At 46.8% G+C, this 9,521-nt stretch overlaps 1 pseudogene; it reads right to left on the reverse strand.

Annotated features, from left to right (window-relative positions):
* Positions 1-1,190: 1,190 nt before the first annotated feature.
* On the reverse strand, positions 1,191-1,290 carry LOC144756904 (U6 spliceosomal RNA; annotated as a pseudogene).
* Between the last annotated feature and the right edge of the window lie 8,231 nt (positions 1,291-9,521).

Below are 9,521 nucleotides of genomic sequence, written 5' to 3' on the forward strand. Positions count from 1 at the left end.
GAACACCAGCGTCCAGAAGGCAGGACCCCAACAGGAAAGACAACCCGGGGGGAGGAAGCACCAGGGCAAGAAGAGCAGGCACCCCACAACCACCGACAGTGAGGCCACACCCACAGGAGGCCCCCAACCGGGAACAAACCAGCCAGGAACCCAGGCAGCACCAGGAGGAGCAGGCAGGAAAACACCTAAAGCAAGCCAAAAGGCAAGCACAGGGAGAGCCAGAGCAGGAGCAAGGAACAGAAGCCTCACAAAAGTACGCCCCCCAATGCCGAACATCCCTGCAGCCAACAGCACAACAGCCAGGGAAACCCACAGGCCCAGCACACTAGAAGCAGAGGACCAAGCCCAGGCGAGGCCGTGAAACCCCTGAGGAGAGGCCGAGCACCACAGCAACAAGGCACCCCCCCCACAGACAGCTCAAGGCAGTCATGAAGGCAAAGCCAGAGCCGAGAAGACAGAGCCAGGCCCGAAAGACAACTGGAACACACAACAGACACCATGCCCGACCCATCCGTCAACAAAGACACCCTCCAGACAACGTGTAGGCAAACCAAAGCAAGCCACACAGAAAAAAAGGAGAGCAGCACGCCCCCAGGGAGAGCAAGGGAAGACACATGAAAGAAAACACTGAAAATCCACGGCTTTCATGCAGAAAACGCAACCCACCCTGCCAGAACCCAGGGCAGAAGTGAAACACACAACCCAGGCACATGGAGCAAAGGCGGAAGTGCAAGCACAAGTCGCAACCACAGTCGACACAACGCAAGCACACATAGCAGGGGTATACCAACACAAAAACAGCACACCCCAAACTGCATCAAGATGAGGAGGGCAGAAAGGGAACGAAGTACAGAGGCAGAGCCCAAGGCCAGCAGGAAGGAGACTAAAGGGGCCAAAACCGCCACAAAGCCAGGAGCCCAGAAGAGAAACGTGCAACAGGAAAGCACACAGTTCAAGAGGCGTCGAACAACAGAAGAGGAGAGGCAATGACCTCAGAAGGAAGAAGGTCGAGCCGACCACCGGGACCAAAGCCCGTGACCACACATAACAAACTCATAGGGCAGGAGAGGGATGTAGCACAGGAAGAGTGCACGCCGTGCATGCACCAGGCCCCAGGAACAAACCCCGAAAGCACCAGGAGACACCGCTCCGCAACCTGACCCTCTCAAGAAGGCAAGCCTGCAACCCTGAGTAATATGGAACGCTACACGAATACGTGTGTCACCCTTGCGCAGGGGCCAAGCCAAACATCTCTGTATCGATCCAATATTAGTACATGCCCAAGCGAGCACTCTTAACAGAGGCCCAAACAGTGGAAGCAGATGCCCACCGGGCTACCGGACCCACACACAGCCAGGCGAAAAAGGCAGCACCAGACACAGCGCCCTGCGAAAAAAAAGGGGAATAGCACACAAGGTACAAAATCACCGCTGGCAGAGCCACCCCAGGTGAATAGGAGCCGGTAACAGCAACATACAAGAAGCACCTGTGCCAGAGAAATCAGCAGAGACGACCTGCAACAAAGACTCCGGGGGGAACCAGCTCGCGGACAGGCAGGGCTCGACACACCCGCAGACCAGGAAAGCAGCGTTCCAGGGACCCAGGAAGGCCGAGAAGCATAGCCACCAAGCACCTCAGCGACCCATACCAGCAGAACATGAAAGGAGAAAATGTAGCACTGCACACGAAAGAGCGGCAACATGAAAGGAGGCATCGACAGGAGGCATAACCCTCCCAGACAGCACCAAAGACTGCAGAGCCAGCTGACAGACCACATCCCAACCCCCGACATGAATGGCAAGAGGAGCCCGCAGCACCGGCACTCCAAACCCACACCCAGCAGGAGGAAGCAGACCACACAAAGGCAACTCAGAGTCCAGGATCGAACACGAAATGAAGCACCCAGAATCACAGGAGGTGTAGTCGACCCGAGGCACGGACCACAGTATCCCAACCCCAAAGTCGGCAGTCGAGCTGCGAGACCACATCCTCTCCAGAGTGAGCCGTGCGAAGAGGCAGCATGGAGTAGCCAACAGCAGAACGCAGGGTGCCGATAACATCAGGGCGCAGAGCCAAAAAGAAGGCATCACACCAGCAGCAGTAAAGCAAATCTCCTCACCCGCCCGCACCGCTCCAAACCAGCAGCCCGCACAAGGAACATCGCAAACACAGCAAACCTTACCGTACAGGGCAATGGCAGGGAAGCGCCACATCCGTATACCCCGCCACTTGTCAAGGGAAACGGAAACATCGTGCCACCAGGTATAAGGAAGCAACGCGGGACTTACCCGAGGCGGGGGCCACCCAGGAACAAGGCCCCCACATCACCAAGGGCACCGCCGGAATCCATCATCCGCCGTGCAGGAATCACAAACACCCAGCGCAGCGCGCCTCCCACCCGGCTAAGCTCGGGGAGACGCGCACAGCGACCCGGAAGCAACCCGGAAGCGGCGCACCGGCCGCAAAGGGCCGGCAGGAACCAGAATCCAGGAACACCGGCCAGGAAGAAGCGCTGCCTCCCAGCAAGCCAGGCAGGCCGGGAGGCAAACACACCAGGAAACAACACCCCCGCCCGTGAAGCCAGGCATCCAGGCAGGGGGATTAGAAAAGAACCAGCACACCACCCCAGCCCAGCAGGAGCAGGGGCAGCAACATCCAACAGCATACCAACAGTCCATTCTGTCGAAGACAGAAAAAAAGAACAGACGGTATGCTGGGTAAGTACTGCTTATGTACTCCCGGTGGGAGGGGCAGTACTAGTGTCCCAGCATGCCTCTGCTCTTTTTTCTGTCAGGAGATGGTTATCTCCACTTGTTATTATGAAGGTGTCGAGGACGGAGGGACCTGAGGGTAATGTGTACTCCATTTGTGTAATCTGGGAGAGGAAGAAATGGATGTTCAGTGGGGGATAGTGACCCAGAATAGCATGAGGAGATTGTTTCTGCGTTTTTGTTAAATAAAGCTCAATTTCACTGACATCCCTTGGATGCACAGTCTAGTGTTCAATACACAAGTGGGCCTTTTCGCCTATTCCTAATTGTTTGGAGTAGGTCTGACATCATTGTTTGGGGCCATTGGTGTCATTATGTACCTATCAATGACAAGTCTCTGTTCATCAATTCATGGGCAAGCCACATGCCAAAATCCTATGATATGCAAATCCTCTTATGGATATTTCAGTGCAAAACCCGCTTTCTTCCAGGCCTGAGGCCCTGTTCCAGATAGGGCAAACCTTTGCTGTTTGCACCATGGCACACTTTAGAGCAGGTGCGCCAGGTGCAGACAGGGAAATTCGCTCTATTCGGAAGAATATGCTGCCCTCAGGGCAGGGTTGAACTAGTGCTGCCCCCACGGCAGTGCATTTGGGAGAAATACAGAGCTGATGTTTTAAACCTGCTCCATGTTTCTCTGTGCAGGTGGCAACCACTGTTCCCCATAACCTGCGCCCGTGGGTGCGCGCGCACTGGAGTCACCCCGAGCGTGCAGTGTCCTCTATTTAGCGTGCACAGCACACAGCACAACCGATGAGACCTTTCACAACGCCCTTTTCAGAACGGAAGGAGAAAGGAATGCAGTAAGTTTAAAGCGCAATGTGTACTTTCAGAGAGTTCTGAAAGCAGACATTGTGTTCGAAACTCTGCATGTCTTTTATTATTGGTGCGGGCTGATTGTGGGCCTTTGAGATAGAATTCATATTAATTGCAGCACCGTGTGGGCAGCAATTAACCCCTTGGCTGTGGGGTATTTCCCCCCAGCTGTGTGGGGGGGAGGGGGGGCCGCGCGCGGCGCCGCTGTGCTGTTGACGAGCTCGGCTCGTCATGAGGCACAGCGGAGCTGCTCTCGTGACGAGCTGAGCTCGTCACACCACACCCGTTTTTCGAACGTTCAGCACAGCGGGGTAATTATCCCCGCGTGCGAACATTCCAACGACTGTGACGAGCTCAGCTCGTCATGAGGGCAGCTCAACCGTCCCTCATGACAAGCTGAGCTTGTCAACAGCACACAAGGGGTTAACATGAATACTATCTCAAAGGCCCACAAGCAGCCTGCACTATTTATAAAAGAAATGCAGATTCTTCACAAAAGACATCTGCTTTCCGAGGATTCTGAAAACCAGTGGCAGCAGGTCTAACTTTACAAGTTATAGGGTGTAAGACAAGACCTTATATTTGTCTGACACATCGATCTCAACACACAATATATTGAATGCAGGACAGTGGGCAATCCAGGGTTTATTTTCAATATGGAGAGGAAAACAGGATGTCATTTTTATTAAGTGCTGTCTTCAACCGAACTCTTGCTTTGCACTGTGTATTTCAGGGTTTAGTGAGTGATGACATATTTTTTGACATGTTTACTCTTCACTATCGCCTTGAAAACATGTTTAATATGATGTACACTTATAATGGATAAATATAGGGGTACATGTATACCACTTCCATTGAGCTATCGGGCTGCCTGAAAGCACATTTAAAAAAAAAAGAGTAGGCGCAGAGACGATTCTGAATCTTGGGTTTGTTTAGTACGGGGTGAAAAGGAGGCACGCTGTCCGCTGCTCTTGCTTGTAAAGTGGTGAGGTAACAGTTAAGTGTTGTGTCCTTGATGATTGTGAACGCTCTTCTCTCAGCTGACAGCTACCCATATAAGGAATTTCAAAACCATTTCCTACTTTTCAAGCAAGTGTTTCAGGTTATTCCATTTTGAACTTTTGTACTAAACCAGTGCTCCAAATATTCAACAAAGTAAGTATCCATATTATCAACATTGAAGAACGGAAGAAAAAGCTGGTGCAGACAAAATTCAATCCTGTGATTCTGGGCAAATCACTTACTCTCCCCAGTGCCTAACAAAAATGAATTTGTCCATCTGTAACAAAACTGGTGCTCATCTAAAGCGCTCTGATATCTGATGTCGCGGGTCTAGTTTGTGCTATATAAAACAATAAAAAAAAGAAAAAACTCTGACCTGCTTTTTTACACATGTTTCTGATCCTGAGTGATTATTGATGATGTCAGACAGGAGCACCTCATATAAACTGAATAAAAATAATACCTTAGTGAAGTTCTGCTAGATTTACAGATAATGGTTATAGAGTGAGTGTTAATGAAAATCCTTTACATTGTCAGTGGTTAACTTGAAAACGGACATTGTTGCCCTAGAGAGGCTTTGGCTAGCATCTGTTTGTGAAAATCGGATTATGATGTAGTGGAGTTTTGACTATAACACATGCCATCTCTACCATACTAGAACGTCCTCACACAAATTTAAGAAAATTGTGCAAATAATTTCAAGACCTCTTCTTTTGGAACACTGTCACTTGCCTTCATACAGGAATGGATATGTAGCACCCTTGATAGAGGGCTACACAAAATTCCTGACATAGGCATTTTCTTGACCAATTTGTTAAGCTTCTACATTTTTGCAGTGAATATCTCAATAGTCACTCCAGTCAACTTCCAGGAAAGAGCGCACAAACTCAGCAGTCAATATCAACGAGTCCATGGTAAAAGAGCCTACATGCCCTTCACAACTGACAACATACAAGACCACCTTTCTGGCCTTCACACTTCTCACCAAACATCTATCATGTTCAGTAGCATATAAGTAATTTGAAGATTCTCTTTCTCAATTGACAACTAGCCTGGTATCATAGAGGCCTTCCCGAAGGCAGTCCCATATTGCACCTTGATATATGATTAAGCCTATATGTATGAAACTAAAAGGAGAGCTCAAACTAACCGCAGGGACAACATAGAGTGCCAAGCAGGTGACCTAGCTGTTACTCCAAAAAAATATAAACTAGTCATCACTCAGCAAGAATAGTTTTACTGAAAACATATCAACAATAAGTCAGTGAACTTTCAGCAGCTCTAAAATACACCTCTTTGGACATAATAACCTGTCCTACTTAGACACTATGTGACCAAGTGCTCGAGTTAAGGACCTTTAGAAAAATCTTATTATGGTACCACCATTGGGGTCCTGTGCTTTTCTAAACCCAAAGTGTACTTGCTTGTGTAACTAATTCATGTCATACCATGTGTATCTAAATGGAAAACCTGTGTTAAGACTCTTCATGTGGCGCTGCATGTGTGGAAATGTACCATCTTTTCACTTTTTTAAGCAAAACTTTGGAGTGATATTTGGCTCTACATCCACACGCGCGTTCTGGTTCCCGGCGCACATAGCCTTGGTTGCAGCGCACAGAGCCCTTACACTGCCGCACACAGGAAAACAATAGAGAGAACATTGGTGGCAACCCATCTGCACTATCAAGAGTGGGAGATATATCACTTTTAAGGTGGGTAAAGTGAGTGGCTGCACCCACCTGCAGAGGGATCCCTGTAGGGTCCATGGGACCTCTTTCTCACCTCCATAAGGTTGCTTTTAGGAGATGTACAGAAAGTGCACCATCTTTTTATGATGCACTTTCAATGCGCCTCCTAAAGACATGTTTGCCTCTATGCCCTTGTCGAGAATACGGGGTGTGCAAAGAGATTCCCTCATTTGCATGGGGCTGCAAGCCCATGTAAAGGAGGGAAAGCCCTCTCTAGATTGTGCTGGTGCTACATGTGTGCTATGCTGTCTGTATTACAGAAGGTACAGCACAGACATCGGAAGCCCCTTCTGTAATACCAAACTGCCATGGGGCACACAAAGTGGGCACAAAAGCCCATTGCCCCGCAAGCCCTTTTGCAATACATGCCAATATGTCCTAGGGCTCTTTGAAACAATTTCTGCCTTATTTATGACCATGTTAAGCTGTTCACATGTGGCCCTTGAACCTTTACCAAAGGGAAAGTAATGTGTGTTGGACCAGCTTCCTGCTTGGTTGTTGTCCTTTGAACTAAAGGTCTAGGGAGAGTATCATTAGTCAATCAACATGATTTAGTAATTGTGTTGATTTACAATTAGGGGCCCGATTCTGAATTTGATTGGCAGAGTACCTTGCCCACCAAACCTTCAACCTGCCCACCTCATTTAGACATGGGCAGACCTTAAGTATTCCGTTAATGGAGCCCCCACTGGATCCATTGATGGATTACTTCCTTCAGTGGACCAATAGGGAAGAGGCTGTTGATGCACTCCTCCAAACCTTTAGTACATTAAAAGGAACCACTGTTATTGTGGTTTCTTTCAATGTGCTGAGATAACAGCTGGACTGGCAGTTATTTCTAAATATGATGGATGATAGTCACTCAGCATAGCAGACGTAATTTTCTCCACCAACCTGATGGATGTAGCAATGACTATCAAACTATAAATCCGGCCATATACGGTTGAAAGGACAATGCAAACTAATCTCACCAAGGTCTCCTCACCAGTCAAATTGTGGTGGGTTATTTATTTGTTTTCCACTTTTAATGACATTCAAATCACTTCCTTCAGTAGAGATAACCATATTTTTGGTAAGGTTCGAAATATAGGAGTCAGTGTGATTCTAGGATGCTATGGGTCACTTCTGCAAGTGATTAGCTGAAGCTTGGTTTACTAAGAGATTAAAGGGCAGGTTTATAACTTGCCGGATGGAGTTTGTAAGTTAGGACAATGGAGAAATTCACTTCATTACCTTGACAGCACTTCTGCCCATCAAATTATTAAATGACCGCCAAGTCGGTGGTCATTTCTTCAATCAAGTATTGCCATGTACAGCTGTTCCTATTAATACTTTTTGCCGTTTGAGGCACAGCTTTGTCATGCATGATGGAGCCAAACAGAAAACTGTTTCTTTTTTATTTTCAAAAACAGAACACTGCTGGATTTTTTTTTTTATTAAAAAAGACAATGCTACCCTCACCATTGGAGTGTTCTCCCATGGCGAGGGGAGCATTTTGTAGTTTTCACTGACCCTAACCACCAGGGTTTTCCTGGTGGTGACGCACATAGGAATCAATGTCAATTACCGAATCGGTAAATACCGATTCGGTAAAGTTGCCGATTTTGCAAGGGGAACAGGGTGTCACTTTGACACCCTGTTGCACCCCTGATTTTGGCTTGTGTGCCATGTGACACACACACATGCCCTTAGGGCATGTCTGTGTGCCACATGGCACAGGTGTACATGCACAGATGTGCATGTACACAGGAATTCGTTATTTACCCTGCAATTGTATTACATGGTAAATAACGAATCGGTAATGGCCTGTGGCACTGTTTGAAGTGCCAACTACATCAGTATTTACCGATTCGGTAAATTTACGGATTCGGTATTTTACAGAATCAGTAAATTTACCGAATCGGTAAATATACCGATTCTGTAAATATGAGCCCACCTACATGTCAATTCCCAAATACCGGTCGGTAACGGCCGAAATCGGCCGTTACTGACCGGTAATTGGCGAGCTACATCTGGCCCCAAGTCACCATTGCAACAGTGTATGCATACTGCCAAGATATAAATTAGGCCCTAAATTTGATGACAAATCTGCACCCTTATCCTAGCAACTACTAAGGAGCCCTTGAAATTCTTGTATTAAACATTATCAATCGAAGTCAGCTTTTACTTTTAAATTTTCCATGAACTTACAGGAAAGCCATGGGCTGGGATGATGAATGAGATTCTGAGAACAAAACACAGCTTGTGAATAAATAGTTAATGAAAACGGAAACAATCTACTTATTGTACTGCACTTTCGGGACATTGGGACACAACATGGGTAAGGGCTGAATTCTGCTTACAATAGTAAATATCCATATATTAGAGAGCCAAATAGCAAAAAATGCAATTTGATTAAATATCCATTCTATTGTATCACAGACTATCAAAACTGAAACTTTGCAATGCATGATAAACACAAATAAAAAATATTATAGATAATAGTAAACACCACCTTATGAACATGTTGAATTTTTAACGAAAAATCTAAATATTAACTTTTATTCAAACATGAAGTATCAGTTACTGGTTTCCCATTTTCCATCCTAATTTTAGATTTTGGATTTTAGCATTAAATGAGTGGGTGGTAAAAATGAGTCTGCAAGATAATAAAATATAACCCAAAAAAGACACAACTGCGCATTAGTAACTTTGTGCTGCAACATATATTTATTTATTTATTTATTTATTTCCAGGTTTGTATGGCGCTAAGAATCGATTCCCGAAGGAATATCTCCGCGCCTTTGGCACAACCAAAGAACAGAAAGGACTCGTCAACATTTTAATAAACTAGGCAGGAGATCAGTCAGTTAGGGATTTGAAGAGGAATGTTTTCAGCTTTTTCCTAAAAGGGAAATGTTCCCTACATACTCTGATTTCCTTAGGGAGTAGGTTCCACAGCTTTGGACCTGCTACCGATAGGGCTCTTTCCCCCTTTCTTGCCTTCATGGCCCTAGGAACACATAATAGTTCCTGATCTCCCGATCTCAGGAATCTGGACGGCACATAGGGGATAAATTTCTCAGTGAGGTAACCGGGACCAGTTCCAGTTAGGCATTTGTGGATGACGCAGCAGATCTTAAACATCACCCTCTGCCTAACTGGAAGCCAGTGCAGTTTGGCCAACAGTGGTTTTGAGGGAGTG

This window comes from Lissotriton helveticus, chromosome 5_1 (assembly GCF_964261635.1).
Source record: "Lissotriton helveticus chromosome 5_1, aLisHel1.1, whole genome shotgun sequence".
Lineage (NCBI taxonomy): Eukaryota > Metazoa > Chordata > Amphibia > Caudata > Salamandridae > Lissotriton > Lissotriton helveticus.